The sequence below is a fragment of the Hyperolius riggenbachi genome, chromosome 11 (genome assembly GCF_040937935.1).
Source record: "Hyperolius riggenbachi isolate aHypRig1 chromosome 11, aHypRig1.pri, whole genome shotgun sequence".
Lineage (NCBI taxonomy): Eukaryota > Metazoa > Chordata > Amphibia > Anura > Hyperoliidae > Hyperolius > Hyperolius riggenbachi.
This window is the reverse complement of record NC_090656.1, coordinates 174,447,233-174,462,801: the sequence shown is the minus strand read 5'-3', so window position 1 is coordinate 174,462,801 and position 15,569 is coordinate 174,447,233. Positions and strand designations below refer to the sequence as shown.

General features: G+C 46.3%; 1 protein-coding gene across 1 annotated transcript in view; it reads right to left on the bottom strand.

The window, feature by feature from the left end:
• OSGIN1 (oxidative stress induced growth inhibitor 1) overlaps positions 1-2,712 on the bottom strand; it is a 38,366-nt gene extending 35,654 nt beyond the window's left edge. The window contains exon 1 of the mRNA XM_068261816.1: positions 2,616-2,712. The gene's annotated coding sequence lies outside the window, so the exon portion shown is untranslated. The remainder of the gene's footprint in view (positions 1-2,615) is intronic.
• Positions 2,713-15,569: the final 12,857 nt, after the last annotated feature.

Here is a 15,569-nt window from a genome sequence, read left to right as displayed (position 1 = left end):
AACTCGTCACACCGTGAACATCCCATAATCATTGCAGTGCAACTTTCTCCATTACAAAGCATCCGTTAAGTTGCCCCACAATGCCCTAAATATACTTTGAATGGATATTTAAAGTACCCCTAAATTGAGGAAAAAAGCGCCCCGCGTTGACAGATCAGCAACTGTGCATGCGCAAGTTTCAAAGTCATGCGCACAAAGCAAAGGGAAGCTCTCAGCCACAAGCACGTACTTATCTGCCCACCTCCTCCTGGCGCCCACCATAGCCGCATGCAGACCTCCGGAACATATCTGGTAATAGCTTGTTGGATATGTTCTCATGGCCACGCTCTCCTTCCTGCATGAGCGAAGTCATAATGTGTGAGTATGGTTATGCCTGCGAAGCCGAAACTGCTCGTACATGAGCGGCTGCGTGCTACTGTACAGGTGTCGCCGTATTTAACGCTGTACTTGTGCGAGAATGGGAGAGTGGACGTGATCTTAAAGGGTCCTGGGCAGCAGTGGTGTTCTCCAGGACATGGGAAGCCTCTGGATTTCTTAGCCAAGTATCTAATTTTTTTGTTTTCTGTTTCAAAAATTTTGGAGAGATGCCTCATTACTTTCACTATAAGCCTCTTGTCTACAATAAAGAACAATAACAGTCGGTAATGGGCCTAATTCAAGGGGCTATTTATACTTAGCTGGGGCTATCTCCAACCCCATCAGGTGCATAGGCTCCCTCCCCATTCTCTCTGGCCGCTTTGTTGTCTTGTTATCCTCCCCGGTAATCTGGCCAGTGGCGCACTTCTGCAAATGCACAGCCTGGCAGAAGAGCGCGGTCGGACTACAGGAGGGGGGGGGGGGGTTGTTTTACACGATAACGGAGCGGCTAGAGAGTACGGCGAGGGAGCCCACAGACCTCATGGGGCTTGAGGAAGGCCCAGATGAGTATAAATAGCTCCATTGTAGCGGTATCAGGTTTACTTTAAAGTCCATAACTGTGACTTTGTGCTCAACATCTCTTTCTTCGTCAATGTCTAACTACAACCTAACCTATTACCAAAGCCTTACCGTATCCTAAACCCTGTAAAGAGCCCTCTATAGTAACCCAACAAAACACTAACAGTGACCTAACACTGACAGTTACCCTGCAGAAACACCTGCCCCCAAGAACCCTCTATAGTAACCAATCAAAACCCTAACAAGGATCTAACACTGACAGTTACCCTGCAGAAACACCTGCTACCAAGAGCCTTCTATAGTAACCCAACAAAACCCTAACAGTGACCTAACACTGACAGTTACCACGCAGAAACACCTGCCCCCAAGAGCCCTCTATAGTAACCAATCAAAACCCTAACAGTGATCTAACAATGACAGTTACCCCGCAGAAACACCTGCTACCAAGAGCCCTCTATATTAACCCAACAACACCCTAACAGTGACCTAACACTGACAGTCACCACGCAGAAACACCTGCTACCAAGAGCCCTCTATAGTAACCCAACAAAACCCTAACAGTGATCTAACACTGGCAGTTACCCTGCAGAAACGCCTGCTACCAAGAGCCCTCTATAGTAACCCAACAAAACCCTAACAGTGACCTAACACTGACAGTTACTACGCAGAAACACCTGCTACCAAGAGCCCTCTAGAGTAATCCAACAAAACCCTAACAGTGATCTAACACTGACAGTTACCCTGCAGAAACACCTGCCCCCAAGAGCCCTCTAGAGTAATGCAACATAACCCTAACAGTGACCACCTAACACTGACAGTTACCCCGCAGAAACACCTGCCCCCAACAGCCCTCTATAGTAACCCAACAAAACCCTAACAGTGAACTAACACTGACAGTTACCCTGCAGCAACACCTGCTACCAAGAGCCCTCTATAGTAACCCAACATAACTCTAACAGTGACCTAACACTGACAGTTACCCTGCAGAAACACCTGCCCCCAAGAGCCCCACACAGACATTACATTCTCTGCAGCCTGCTAGGAAACAGTGACAGAACATGAGTGTTCAGTTCAGCTAAAGGGAATGTACTGTCATATGGATGGGGGGGGGGGGGGGGGGGAGGAGGAGGCTCCACCGAAGCAAAAGCAATTCGCTTAAAAAAAAAAAAAAATCACCCTGGCTATCTGCTTGTGGAGCTCACTGAGTTGGATGCGGAAAAAGGGGTGCCTGTACAAACATCAACTCATGACCAAAGCAATCAGGCAAGAAGATTGAAGTTTGTGCACCTTTAATATCTGATACTTATACCTTATCCTGAGGATGACAAAGGAGCTGCATCAATGAGCTCAGACCCATGCAAATAAAAAAAAGGTGCACATAGCTGCTCCCCCCATTTAATCAGCATAAAACAATACACCATGGAAAGCATCTGAAAGACAAACATCAACTTAAGGTCCTTCTTTAACAGGGCAGATAGCTGTGCAAGACTCAGCAGTGAAAGAAGCAGAGTGAAAGCAAGTTTCCATTCATTATAACTGTAAAATAGCAAACTGTAGTACTTCCTGTGGCACACACTGCTTGTGTAACCATACATAAGCATGAGGAAGCCTGTGCAACAGCAGACAAGAAGACAGCTGCATCACAGGTAACTGGGCTTACATAATGTTCATATTCTTACCAATGCAGGTCAGATTCGAGCAGTGGGATACAGACAAGTCGGTCTATTCGCTGCCTGATCAGTGCTGATTCTGAGCTTATCCACGTGCACCACCTTCACCGGCCCGCTATATATACAGCAAGTAACAAGTAGTTATTGTAAGGGGGCAGAGCCCAGAGCCGGGGGCGGAGCTCCTGATTTTCATCCTATAAGCATGAGTCAGCAGGGCTCAGTTTACACAGCTTATGAATGGGCTCAGAGACAGAGAGTCGGTGACATAAGCGGGGCTGGCAGAGGGATGGAGAGGATGGAGGAGGGACCAGCCTGCCTGAGGAGGAGAGAGAACACTCGGGAAAACTCAGCTTACAAGGAGGGGATATAAAGAACCCTCGGGAAAGCTCAGATGATGGAAAACTACATCACTTTTGATAACACAGCACACGTGGCCATTACTGTTTACAGCATGCCAAGCGTGTGACATCAATAAACAAATATATATGTATCTGTCATAAAATGTGAGAGCGTCCCACAACTCCCAAATATTACCTCATAGTGTGAGTGCTGAGCCAGTGGCGTAGCTAAGGAGCTTTGGGCCCCAGGGCAAGTTTTATATTGAGCCCACAAGCATTCTGTACATAGCAAGTCATAAAACGGGCAAACCCAGGATTTTCAAAGGGGGGATTCCTGAAAGGTCTCCCTCAGCCACGCACAATACAGTATAAGAATATGTTAGGACATCATGCTGGATATACATAATGCAATTTCCCGTCCGGCTGACAGGATCAGACAATAATTTCTTAAATGTTCCATCCGCTCCCGATCGACAACGGGATCGATCAGGAGCAGTTTGGATACAGATAATAATGAGGACAATCGACATCTGTAATAAATGGAAAAGTGAAGCATTTACACAGCAGGGCAACCCCTGCATCCCCTATTGCTATGCCACTATGCAGAGCTCACCGGATGTGGGGCTCAATCTCTCCTAAACAATACCAGCCAAAATGTGAATAAAGAATATAGAAGAACAGATGGTGGGGGCACACAGTCAGCAACCATATTTTAAATATATGTCTGGGAAAAAGTACAAATATGTTGTGTAAAAAAAAACCCAAAAAAACACTTTACTATCATATGCATTTAACACTGGGAGCCTGAACTAGGTTAACCTCCCTGCCGGTTATCCCGAGCTCAGCTCGGGGTAACCTGCCGCGGAGGATTCCTCAGGCCCTGCTGGGCCGATTTGCATAATTTTTTTTTTGTTACACGCAGCTAGCACTTTGCTAGCTGCGTGTAACTTACGATCGCCGCCGCTCCGCGCCGATTCGCCGCAACCCGCCGCATCAGAGGGTGCCCCCCCCCCGAGACCCGTGCGCTGCCTGGCCAATCAGTGCCAGGCAGCGTCGAGGGGTGGTTCGGGACTCCCTCTGACGTCACGACGTCGGTGACGTCATCGCGCCCGTCGCCATAGCGACGGGGGAAGCCCTCCTGGAAATCCCGTTCAGAACGGGATTTCCGGATGGGTATATGCGCCGGCGGCGATCGGCGCATTCGGGGGGACGCCGCAGGGAGGGGGGAAGCATGTAGCTAGCGCTAGGCTAGCTACATGCTAAAAAAAAAAAAATAATGCCAAAAAACACCCTCCCTGCCGTGCGCAGCAATTTTTTATAACGGCAGGGAGGTTAAAGGATGCTTTCACATTATGTGTGTTGCGGCATACAGGTACTTTAAAATTGCTGGGCATGCGCAGAAGAGCCGACTGGTGCGTCTGAGCCAGATTACTGGTACTGATTGCGGCCGAACGGAGGCACTCAAGAGGACGGCGAGGGACTCATCGGTGCTCATGGGGCTGGAAGAAACCCCCGGTGAGTATAAAATCTTTTGATTTCACTGTCACAAGTTTACTTTAACAAACTGTTTCATTGCTCTGATTGCACCTCTCTGACACTGCAGCTGTCCTTGATAGGTTTTGGGGCTCCATATCAAACTCGCACTGGCACCCCAAGCTTCTTAGTTTTACCACTGACTAATGGCAGGTTCTGTCCTCTGTCCCCCCTACCTGGTCTGCCTCCTTTGGTCTGTTATAATCCCATTAGCAGGCCCTGGCTTGTACTAGTCAGGACAGTAAGTAATGGTCCTCGTGCATGTGCAGTATCCACCCCATAGTCATGAGCGAGCGCCAGGCAGAAGGAGAGCCGCCGGGAGCACAGACAGCGCCGTCAGCGCAACTATGGGGATATCTACTGTGCATGCATGAGGATCATTACCTCCTGTCCAAAAGTCCTGACTAGCACTAGCCACAGCCTACTAAAGGGACTTATAATAGATGAAAGGAGGCGGACTGGGAAAGGATGCCATTAGTAACAAAACTGTGTACTCCATGAAGCATATAGTGCATTTATGTGCTTACAAACATTTTTTCATTACCTGCACTTGCATAAAATAATTTATGTGCTGTGGGTAATATTAATGCATACAGCCAAAAATGGCGGCGGGAAAAAATGGCGCACGGAGCCGCCGCTAAAGTGTGTAAAACGCTATTTAATGTTTTAACATTAAAACGCAAAATAGCGTTTTACACACTTTAGCGGCAGCTCCGTGCACCATTTGTTGTTAATGTATATACATAAAAAAAAAAAAAATATTAATAAATATAAATAATGTGTATATATGTGTGTGTATATGTATATATGTATATTTATACAAGTATTGACATGTATATAAATGTCATTTTTTTTTGCTTATTGTTTGAATTTTTTTATTTTAAACGACGTGGGGTCCCCCCTCCCGAACCTCTTTAACCCCCTGTTGCCCATGCAGGCTGGAATAGCCAGAATGCGGAGCCCCAGCCGAGTGGGGCTTCGCACCCTAAGCTATACCAGCCCGCATGGTCCATGGTATGGGGGGCTCCGGGGGGAGGGGCAGCCAAGCCTCCCCCTCTCCCCAGGGCGCTTGTCCAGTCCATGGACAAGGGGCTCTTTCCCGTCTCCCTTGCCCCAGGTGGGGGCGGGGGCGACGACTCCCTGGGGGGGTTCATGGTGGCATCTGGGAGTCCCCTTTAAGAAGGGGACCCCCAGATGCCCGCCCCCCTCCCAGGAGAAATGAGTATAGAGGTACCCCTTACCCATTTCCACAAAGGGTTAAATGAAATAAAAACACAACGACAAAAAAAGTATTTTATTATTCTTAACCAGAAAAACTTACCTGTACCTTAAAAAAAATGTTCCCACGCCAATATCCTCGGAAATGATCCCATGACAGTATCCTCTAATCCTCTATCCTCTAATGCAACCTTGATTGAAGATCTCCGCTGACACGCACACCCGATGCCACACACCGTCGCTCCCCCGTGCTGCTCTAGCTATACTGAGTGTAGCTAGAGATAAAAAACATCTTTGAATTTGGCTCCAAGGCGCCCCATTGGTCTAATAACAGACCAATGGGGTTCCTCTTGATACCCATTGGTCAGTTATTAGACCAATGGGGAGCCTTGGAGCCAAAATTTAAAGATGCTTTTTATCTCTAGCTATACAGAGTATAGCTAGAGCCAGTCCGTCGTCCCTCCTGCGCGGCTTTCCGCACTTCTCCCCCCATACCAATCTATAGCGCCCACCCACGCTGTCACCCTGGGTGCTATGGGTGCTCCAGTCCATTCTGCAAATAGGAAAACACTGACGTTTAGGAAGTGAAACTATTTATGCTTGTATATTCAGAATTCACACAACAGTATTAAACCTTTTTGGTCCCATGTTAGACAATCGGCCTTTTTCTTCTATAGACCTAATGTCGCACAAAGTCCGACATAGGAAAAAGTGGCTGCCGATAAAGTCCGCCACAGCGCCATCCTGTAAAGATCAGTGTCAGACCATGTCCAATACTCTGATCGCTGCCCGCCATTTCCACCGCCGCTTCGCCTCCGACAGCGCAAAGTTTCGGACAAGATTGGGTCCAACATTTTGCTCCCTTCCATCAGCATACAGCGCCATATAATAACGATATCACACTAGTGGCCTTGCAAGGGGGCAGAGCTTCAGTGCACGAGCTGGTGCTGGCCCCGCCCTCCACAACTGATGCCAGGTCCCACCATTGATGTAAGTTCTGGAGCTCTGGTCCCGGGTTATTTTTTATGGATCACCCACATTCCCTCAGCACCCCGGTAAAAAATAAGCTGTGGGGAGGGGGGGGGGGGGGGGGATCGTGGGTGATCTGGAAAAGGGATTGTAAAGGGTTAACAAAACATTCTTGTAAGAAATGCCTTAGTTACTATCGTGCAATATCACTGAATGCTCAGATCTGTGGATGTGATTCAAGTGAGTGCAGAGTGGCAATCAGGCCAGGGTGAGGCAGTGTAGAAACAGCTATGGTATGTAGACTGAAATGTGCCAGGAGAGCTTCTTAACTGCGACAATAACTTTTACGGTGAATCTCTAGTCTTGCTGAGCGATGGCAATCCGGTTCGACCAGCTATATAAAAATGTTTCAATTTGCTTCTCTTGTTTTTGTGCATATACAAAAAAACATTCCACAGTGCTCCAGTTCAGTCAGATTAGATGGACAGCGTTTGTGAACAGCAGTTTTCAGATCTTGCCACAGATTTTCGATTGGATTTAGATCTTGACTGGGCCATTTCTCACGTGTACACCACTTTGTATTGGTCTTTCACGTGGAATTCCAATAAAATTGATTCATGTTTGTGGCAGTAATGTGACAAAATGCTGTAAACGTCAAGGGGGCCGAATACTTTTGCAAGCCACTGTATGTCAGCAATATGCATGTATTTGCAGGCACATGAAGGGTCCAAAAAAGACCAATGCATAGCATAATTTATAATATACTGTAACAAATAGAAATCATGCAGAGACGAGTATATAGACCCTGTATGAACCCAAAGATCGAAGTAACTATATGAAAATAAAACTATAAAAACATACCAAATGTGTAGTGAAATCCATGTAAAGACCCGAGGTAAAATACATAGGGCTCGATTCACAAAGCGGTGCTAACCCAGTTAGAGACTTTAGGCGTGATAACCATTGCTGGTGAAAAGACAGTTTAGGCGTGATAAGTTTAAATAAGTTTAGATCGCGCGCAAAGTCCCGCACGCAAAGCAGCGCCATTAAACTCGCTGCGAAGTGCACCAGACTTTGCTAGCGCAAAACTTTTGGTCAGCTGTGCACTGCGGTGCTAACCCAGTTGGTGCCCATAGTGATAAAACCCTCAATGAAATGAATTATTACCTACCTGAAGAAAGAACAAGCATTCACCGACGATTCCATGCACGCTATGTGCTTACATGGACTGCAAGACACACGCCCATGTGGCTGGTCATGTGGGTAGAAAAAGGATTTTATACCCACACTTAAAGAGACACTGAAGCGAAAAAGAAATTATGATATAATGATTTGTATGTGTAGTACAGCTAAGAAAAAAAAACAGTAGCAGAGACACAAGTCTCATATTGTTTCCAGTAAAGGAAGAGTTTAGAAATTCCACTTGTTATCTATGCAAATTAGCCATTAAACTCCACAACTTTCAAAGTCGCAGAGAACTCTGATAGACACTTGAGATAATAAGCTTTTAGGGCCCATTCACACTTGCTGATCGCAAAACGCTAGTGATTTTGATAGCGTTTTGCTTTGGCGTTTTTTGGCAATTAACACCAAAAATCACCATTCACACCTGGTGATTTTCTAGCAATCGCGTTTTGCGCTTCTATTGCACTAAAACGCGATTGCCGCGAAATCGCCAGAAATTGGTGCGTTTAGCGTTTTTGGGCAATTTGCGGCGATTAGCGCAAATTGCGAACAGTTCAAATGTGAATAGCGAATAGCCCAAATGAGAACGGACCCATAGACTTGTATTACAGTAGCGCTTTGAAAAGCGCTAGCGTTTGAGCGTTTTGCCGAAATCGCCGGCAGAAAGCTCAAGTGTGAATGGGCCCTCAAAGACAATGTATCTTTTTTTCTCTGCAGGGAAGATTGTACAGAGCAGGCTAGTGAACTTTTGAACCCATTTAGAATGCTGAGTAGTGTCTAAACTGCAAATATTAGAGAATGATGCAATATTATAAAAAACACTATATAACTGAAAATAAAAATATTAGAATATTCTCTTTGCTACTAAAATTCCAGTAATTAATCGTATTACACAACCAATTCATTATATCATAATTTTTTTTCCGCTTCAGTGTGCCTCTGGATCCTCCACAGGCTTCTGACGTCTTCCTGGAGTTTACCACGGCTGCCTGGGACCTACCTTTACACACTCTCCTTCATGCACAAGGACGGTCATACTGAGCCTGCACAAACATGGCCATGCCTGCAGAGTAGCACTGAGCTGTTTGTGTACTAGCTTTGGCTTACTCTGCACGCATGGCCCTCCTTACGCAGATGCAAAATGGCCTCGCTGGAAGCGGGGCCAAGCAACAAGCTCAGTCATGTGGTATATGTTTCAGGGGTCCATGTGCAGCAACAGTGGTCTTCAGGGAGTACACAAGCCCTATATCAAAGCCATGCTTGTAAAAGTACATGTATATGGTGCAAAAAGCTGAATCAATGATTATAATGCACTACAAGACAATATACAACACAACGAAGTACACATTTATTTGTATTTCCATTTGCCTATTTCAAATTGCTAGCAATTTGTTGCGCACATTTGACAGTGCGCTTACCTGCACATTTATGTGTGTGTTTTTTGTGTGCCTTTTCTATAATGTGTCTTGTATGCACTTTCTGTGTAAAGAAGACCATATTACCACATCCTGTCCATGTATCTCCTATGAGTTGTGAGGTGATTTTGAGGACAGGAGGCGTTTGTAAAATGTTATTTTATTTCAAGGTTGAAGACATTTTGGCCTCGATTCATAAAGCATTCCCGCATTCGGAAATGCAAAAAAACGCTCACTTTACCGACCACACACCAAAATATGCATTCATAAAGGCTTTTTCCGCATGAAAAGCCGACATTTGCGAGCAGAGTGATCAATCACCGCCTTGCGCGGTGATTATCACAGCAACAGTAACAAATGTCAATTCATAAAGATTAGAGGTAGCGGTATGCGGACGGGTATTACCGCTACCTCTGATGTGGCGAGAAGCGTGCGGAATCCGTTGCAGTGAATGGGACAGACCTCCCAAGCAGCTGCAGAGAGAACACCGCACGGAGGGATTCCGCCTGCTTCCCCTGTTTCCGCATGTCTCCCGACAGCCTAACGCCTGCCTACAGCGGAGTATCTCCGCACGTATATCACAAGTAGCTAAATTTTTATGAATTACCACCCTGAAGGCGGAAATACCGACAGCGGTGTTTCCCCGCTCGACTTTCCCCGCTCGCAGGCAGTTTTATGAATCGAGGCCATTGTGTAGAAAAAGATCCCTACAAACAGGCTTCTTTGCTCTGGGAAATCCCTATTGGGTTTGCACTCCAGAGATTAATGGAGTGCTGCTTCATAACTACCGGACCCAACACCCTTCCCCTAGAGCCAAAGCTGGTGTCTGAGGCAGTCTAGTAAAAAAAGTATTTGAAAAGATCGTACCCCTCTATCCCAACTTAACCAACAACTCTGGTACTGCAGGTAGTGAACGTTCTCACCAACTTAGGATCTGTTGATATGCAACTCAGCTTACATGACAAATCCCCCACTGCCATGCTACAACCCCTGGAAATTGGCAACAGTAATTGTCGCTAATCTCAAGGGAAAAGCAGAAGAGGGATTCCCTGCTCAATGTTTTTCTTTAAAGGTTATTATGCTGTTGCTTATCTTTTAGAGCAGTGAGGAAGTTCTGAGTTCAGGTCCTCTTTAAACTGGGCACATTTATTTCACTTTAGGTTCCCTTTAAGGCTCCCTATGCTAGATTGAATTTATCAGTTGGCACTGTTATTGGCCTGAGGAAGCGGGCTTAGACCCGCAAAATGCATTGCCTGTGCTAAATAAAATCTTTTATTAATACAAAGATTTCCTCATTTAGGTAAGCTACCTCGTTTCCCTTTACGTTTTTAAACTGCTTTTAACCTCCCTGCCGTTATAAAAAATTGCTGCGCACGGCAGGGAGGGTGTTTTTTGGCATATTTTTTTTTTTTTAGCATGTAGCTAGCATAGCGCTAGCTACATGCTTCCCCCCTCCCTGCGGCGTCCCCCCGAATTCGCCGATCGCCGCCGGCGCATATACCCATCCGGAAATCCCATTCTGAACGGGATTTCCAGGAGGGCTTCCCCCATCGTCGTGACGTCAGAGGGAGTCCCGAACCACCCCTCGACGCTGCCTGGCACTGATTGGCCAGGCAGCGCACGGGTCTCGGGGGGGGCACCCTCTGATGCGGCGGGTTGCGGCGAATCGGCGCGGAGCGGCGGCGATCGTAAGTTACACGCAGCTAGCAAAGTGCTAGCTGCGTGTAACAAAAAAAAAATTATGCAAATCGGCCCAGCAGGGCCTGAGGAATCCTCCGCGGCAGGTTACCCCGAGCTGAGCTCGGGATAACCGGCAGGGAGGTTAAAGGCTTTTATTCATTAGGCAACCTCTTTTCCCTTATTGTGCATACCATATACCCCCGTACATACCCTGTTCGAGGGGTGGTGACAGAATACACGTGGTTCCACCATGGTGGACCTCTGTCCTCCTTTTTTCCAGGAGACCGACCGCATCCAGGTCCATAAGGGCCACCCCGAGTGGAGTCGGGTTTATGGTCTCCACCTGCTTCCTGCGGTTGGTTGCCCCCCTGCAACCCTCCTTTGTGAGTAGTATTCTACTTATTTATTCTTACATTTATGTGTAACATATCACACTATTGGGCTCCCGTCTTTTGTCTTGTGTGTCTTTTCCTGCAAGGTGCCAATACTCTACGTCCTGTGCAAGAGTTCAGGTCCACTTTAACTTACCTGGGGCTTCTTCCAGCTCCCTGCACTCCTCCTGGTCCCTCAACATCATTCTGCTCTGTCCCATTAAGCCACTGTGCCCCAATGAGAACTATTCAGCGCCACTAATCACGGGAAACTGCGCGTGCGCAGCCGCGTGTGCCTCCTCGATCGTGCTCCGGCACCTGGGAGCATTCAGTACATGCACAGTTGCATTTTATATGAACTGCGCAAGTACAGAATGCGCAATCAGGAGGCCCGAGGCACAAGGCTCCACATGCAGCTTTCAGAGGAGCACAGCTGCTGGTCAGAGCACAGCGGAATGACTGCAAGGGACCAGAAGGACTGCAGGGGGCTGAAAGAAGAACCAGGTATTTGACATAACTACTTCCTGTAGTAAAATATTCACCATCACCATCTTAACCAATCACTGTGAACCTTCCATCCAGTTGATTAACTGACTTATTTTTGTACCTGCTCTAAAAGGTCAATGTATTCCTATAATGCAGTGCCCAAAACTGTCTCTCATACTAGTAGTATGTTGATGTGGCCTCACAAACAAGTTGTAAAGAGGAAGTGTTATACAGTACTAGCATCTCGTGATTTTATTTCCTGTTTCATGCATCCCAGAATTTTCTTTACTTTAGATTCTGAAACATCACACTGTATATCGTTGTTTAACTTATTATAAACCAGTATTCCCAATACTTTCCAATTATGATATTCCCAACTATACGACATTTGTTCCTATGCTGCTAGCCCATTGCCATGTCCAGGATCAATGACCTTATATTTGTCAGCGTTAGCGTTTCAGGTAATAACAACGCTATCCTGCTTAGTGTCGACTATTCTACATAAATTTGTATCATGCGCGAAGATGTCAACACCATTGTATATTCCATCAACTACCATATTTTTCTCTCTATAAGATGTACTCCCCCCCTCCCAAAATAGTGTGTGTGTGTGTGGGGGGGTCTACATCTTATGGACTGAATAATACATTATTTTGGCGGTGCCACGTCTCTTTGTAAGCTGTCTCTCCAGCCCCCGAGGTCCCCCTCCACCTCACTGTTCCATCACTGGTACGCACCGAAAATTGGCAGCCACACTCTTCTACTTGACTTAACAGGGCCAAATTGTGCAGACACTGGGCAACATGGAGATACTGCTTGTGCCCGGTGGAAAAAGTTGAGCCCATTCAGCTCTATGCTACTGCGTGGGCACAAGCTGTCTGCGCCTGTGCAGTGTGGCCATGCTTTAATGACAAAGGGCTTGTCGATGAGCTTCAGGAAGGAGGGGGGGGGGGGGGGCAGTGCCGGAATGGCAATGTGGAGGGGGAAGCCGGAGGCACTTTTTTCCCTTCAGTTACACCTGAAGACTTGGGTGGCTATGTACTGTATGGGTGGCTATGTATGTCATAGATTCCACTGATCAGTATTTTATGCCATTCCTGATCCTGGTCCTGTTCAGTTTTGCGCAGAGGGTCTTATGTTCCAGAATAACGGGAGCATGGGAGGACGCCAGAAAATATAATGGGATGGTCAAGTGAGAGGCAAATAATTCAGAGTTGAAGCCGGTATTATGCAAATGCTCTATACAAATGTATACAGCTTGAAAATGAAACAATAAAATTCTGCCAATGTAGAATTTGACTGGTACATTTTCAAGCTGCCTAAATGTATTATTTGCCTCTATGTACAATTACTGTTCTTCACCTGATTATTTTAGCATTGTACTTTCAGGGACTTTTTACTTAAAGCCAAACAGCACTGAGCCCCTCTCCCTTCTACAACTCAAAGCTAAAATTAGGGTGGGCACCTCTTTCCCCAAAGCTAACATTAGGGTGGGGCCGGTTGGCACCTCTTTGCCCAAAGCTAACATTAGGGTGGGCACCTCTTTCCCCAAAGCTACCATTAGGGTGGGCACCTCTTTCCCCAAAACTAACATTAGGGTGGGGCCGGTTGGCACCTCTTTCCCTAAAGCTAACATTAGAGTGGGCACCTCTTTCCCCAAATCTATTTACTCCGTAGATCCATTGTAATGTAGTTTGCCTTTGGGCTGTCTTCCCTCAGTAATGTTGTGAGTCAGAGTATATGTGATCTGTCCCTAATTGTCATTTTCTTAGACTAAAGGCTCGTACACACGTCTGATGAAAGGCAACGACGGGTCCGTCGTCACCTCCCGCTGGGCGGGTTTCAGAAACAGCCTTATCAGTCCACCGACAGATTGTACACACGCTGTACTGTCTGCTGAAAACCCGCCCAGCGGGATGTGACGACGGACCCGTCGTTGCCTTTCATCAGACGTGTGTACGTGCCTTAATGCTATAACGTAGAACAAGCTATGGCAAAACTATTGATAGCAAATATAATCTGCTTATGGCATATTACCTAGCTTTGTAATGTGCTGTAGAGAGGGTGCGGGCTTGGCCATTGCACAGCCAAAAAGTAAACAAATGAGCAAACAAAGCAATGGTCACAACCTCATATGGCATACTCATTTGTTATGGAAAAGAGGTACAAAGCATTTACACATTTAATCTTCTAGCTTGTTTAGAGTCTTTCAGCAAGCACCAAGAAGGGCATAAAATATAAAAGAGAATCCCCTAGTTACCTGGTGTGCACCTGTTTTCCATAATAAATGAACTGAGTGGAACTATGTGGCCAGTGCTTTGTTTAGATTTGTCATGCCTATATTTTCTGGACTGGGTAATGACCTCCTCTTGACATTGTACACAGTTGCAACGTTCCTTGTGGTTTTGGAGGTGTGCTGAACCATGGGGTGGGAGGGGTGGGATTGGGGTGGAGGGTGGCAAAGGCTGTTAATGTTATGTATGTTATTGTTAAAAGCAATAAAATTAAACTTAAAAAAAAAAGCCATGTACAAAAGCTAGATAAAACATGGTTAAAGCTACTGATAATGGCCGGTTCTTCTGAGAATCAAGCTCGTGTACAGTAGCTCCGATGCTCCCCGACGCCTCAGCCGGCGATCTGAGTGGTGGATCGATTCGACTTAATCGCTTGCTGAGAGCATTGTTCTCCCAATCACCCTGCACAACATGCTCCATCCTTACCGAACCAGTCCATCAGCACTCCACACCCTTCCCCCATATAGCAACAGAACACATTGACGTGTCTGTACAGCCTAAGCCCCGAAATATTGTCCGAGAAATTGGTCCCTGATCCCCGCCTAGAGACATGTCTTCTTTTAAAGTCCAACTAAACCCATATTTGAACAAGGCAAACCAAATAGGTTAATATGTAAATATAAACAGTGTATTGAAGTAAAGTGCCTGACACAATACCTTTCATGGGAGCCAAATTTGTTTGGAACTGCACTACAACTTGATGTCTGCCCCCTCTTTGCAAGGAACTTTAACCATGCTGATCCTTGTGCTGCTCATCAGGCCTTCGGCAAACAAACTGCCTTCTGTTAAAGTGTACCTGATACTTCACAAAGCTAAAAAAAATAAATACCTAAGAAGAGGGAAGCCTCTGGATCCTATAGAGGCTTCCCAAATTGCCCTTTGTACCCTCTGTTGCCGATCGCAGACCCCAGGAGGATTACTAATAAGGGCTTGTCGGTAATTACATCAGGGCCACACTCCTCTTCAGGCATGAACATGGCCTTACTGTGCCTGTGTGAGTACAGCTGAGCCTACACAGTAAGTCGGAGCAGCTCGTGCAAAGAGGGTCCAGGAGAGCTGCAGGGGACCTAAGGACAGTATGGACAGCCTCTGGAGGATCCAGAGGCTTCCCTCTCCTTAGGTAAGAATTTACTGTTTTAACTTTGTGACATATTGGGTTCCAGACCAAACATTTCAAGTTTGGACTAATCAGTCAAGGGTACCTACTGCTCTTCTTCATCATACAGTTGTGTTTTTGTACATAAGCGATGGAGGTATGGTCTGTGTTGGAACTATGGCCTTTTACCCACATATTTTCAGTGAAAATCACTTCTGATTAGACTTATCCATACTGTAGATGGGTGTACCATAGTCCCACTGGTTTTGCCAGATCTAAGCATGTGGTGCCACTGGGCATCTTCCAATTGCAAAGAGAAGTTAGCATGGAGTGTCTTTGTACCAAGTTTCCTTTGCCATCCACTGTGCTTTGGTCTTC